The 2,454-nt window shown below is 33.7% G+C and overlaps 1 non-coding gene across 1 annotated transcript; it reads right to left on the reverse strand.

Moving 5' to 3' along the window:
• Positions 1 to 1,754: 1,754 nt before the first annotated feature.
• TRNAY-GUA (transfer RNA tyrosine (anticodon GUA)) lies at positions 1,755 to 1,840 on the reverse strand. The gene is given in 2 exon segments: positions 1,755 to 1,790; positions 1,804 to 1,840. It is a non-coding gene; the product is annotated as a tRNA-Tyr (tRNA).
• Positions 1,841 to 2,454: the final 614 nt, after the last annotated feature.

The raw sequence follows: 2,454 nt of genomic DNA on the forward strand, positions 1-2,454 counted from the left end.
TGCGGTATTACAGTGTATGATGATTTGATGTCCAGAGTAAATAAAAGGATTGAGTCTGGGTTGTGGTTAAAGGTAACTGTAATTAGGAGCTTAGGAACATGATAAATGATTTATTTCCTGACAACTTTCTGGAACATCCTTAGATGTCATAACATTCAATCTGTACAGAATTTATAGCCAGGATTTATTTAAGATTAAGATTATTTTGTCATTGTAAGACGTATATATTCATTTAGAGTTCTGACCCAGTTATTATTAAACAAATTTAATTTAAGATTTTAAGAACGACTTGAAGAATAAATGTTACTTATCTAAATCCATGGTTCTCAACGTTTTTTTAATGTAAGAACTATTGTAGTGTTAAACTTGTGTCACATAACATCATTCATTACAAAAAACACTCTGTAATACCATATCAGTATTTATAAACGGGATATTTATGTTTAATATAGCTATATATCAACACACATACATGTAAAACATGAAAAATTTACTGAGTCAACTACTCGGGCACACACACATACAAGTTTAATCCGTCAAATAGTTAATTTTTACATGATCCAAACACATATTGTATCTGGTCTCATTAACTAGTTTAAAACAACGTAGTGACTTAAGTTGTGACAGTAAAAAATTATCTATACTAATAAACGAATATGATGTAGTCATATCGCAATTATATGACTATTGTGTAGTTAGTATAGAATATGCAGAACTCTTGCATTCTGCAGAACCAAAATATTCTCAAAACCCCTGGATGTTTATAGAGGAAACCACGTATTAAAACAAGTTGAAAAGCGGTAATCTAAATGATGACAAGTTTTATACTTGGTTTCTGAAAAACCTTTCGATAAGATGATATTAACAATGTAATAATTGTTAAACTTAAAGTGGTACTTCTAATATCTTAAGTAAAGAATTTATAACAATATATCAAACGTACTATCTGCAACATCAGTTACTGAGAAGGTCTTCAACTCTCAGTTTCATCAAATTCCTGACCTATACAATTAAAACTGAAAGATTACCTATGAACATCATTTACACCAAATAGCATCATAAGTAGATTTATTTTATGGGTTTGTTCAGTGTTTATTTCTTATTATTAGTTCAACAAAAATGTCTGGTTAATATATTAACTCACCAGCTACTTCTAACTACACCATGTTGATTTTAGGTATATATGCATTATGAAACGGATACAAGTTTTCCTTAATGGTCATGTACAAGTATTAAAGTTGCTAAAGATGATGTAAGTTTATGGTAATAACTAATCACATCAGCTGTAACCTGGAGATCTAACTAATATATAAAAACCTTCCTTGAACTTGAAAAAAAAAATATCTAGTTCAAAAGATTCAGTTAGAATGATTCATAAACAGTACAAAAATGTTACAGAAGGCAAGACTCCCGGCCATGTCGACACACTGTTCGCATTTAGTGGTAACATTCCTAAAACTTATATTTGTTTGTTTGTTTGTTTTGGAATTTCACACAAAGCTACTCGAGGGCTATCTGTGCTAGCCGTCCCTAATTTAGCAGTGTAAGACTAGAGGGAAGGCAGCTAGTCATCACCACCCACCGCCAACTCTTGGGCTACTCTTTTACCAACGAATAGTGGGATTGACCGTCACATTATACACCCCCACGGCTGGGAGGGCGAGCATGTTTAGCGCGGCGCGGGCGCGAACCCGCGACCCTCGGATTGCGAGTCGCACGCCTTACGCGCTCGGCCATGCCAGGCCAAAATAACCTCCGACGAGGCGGATTTGAACCACCGACCTATGGATAACTATAAACCTCCTACAGTCCACCGCTCTACCAACTGAGCTATCGTCGGATGCTAAAACTTATAAACAAAAAAATAAAGTTTCCCACTTATTTCTATTTGCCGCACTCTATATTTTCTTCATCTATTAGCTTGTTCGTTTGACGAGAAGCTCCACTATTTGCGCTCTATCTACTACAAGTATCCAAACTCGGTTTATATTATTGTATGTCTGCAAACATATAGATATACCACTGAGGAGTCACCCATCAGTGTATGAGAATAACTGAATGCATCTAGTGGTGTTATTTCTACGTTTAAAAACAAAGTAAGATTAGCTAGCTCTTCATTTAGTTCTATCCCATCCACATCATAGTTTTCTCCATTCATCAGTGAGATGTGAATATTTTTAAAGGTATCTCAAATCCATTTTATTATATTTCAGATATCATACAACATCTTCAAAATATATCCTTGTTTATTAATTCTCTCAAAAAACTTATTGTTACATACAGTAAAGCGAAGCTAGCCTAGTTGCTCTGCGCCACACAACACGAAACCAATATACAATAATAAATTTAAAAAAAAATTAAATTAAAACTTTCAGTAAGATCAGCAAATACCTCCATTTTCTTCATAATAATTTGTTTTTATACAGTACTAGTCTACTCTGTGCCTAGGAGGTT

This window comes from Tachypleus tridentatus, chromosome 9 (genome assembly GCF_004210375.1).
Source record: "Tachypleus tridentatus isolate NWPU-2018 chromosome 9, ASM421037v1, whole genome shotgun sequence".
Taxonomy (NCBI): domain Eukaryota; kingdom Metazoa; phylum Arthropoda; class Merostomata; order Xiphosura; family Limulidae; genus Tachypleus; species Tachypleus tridentatus.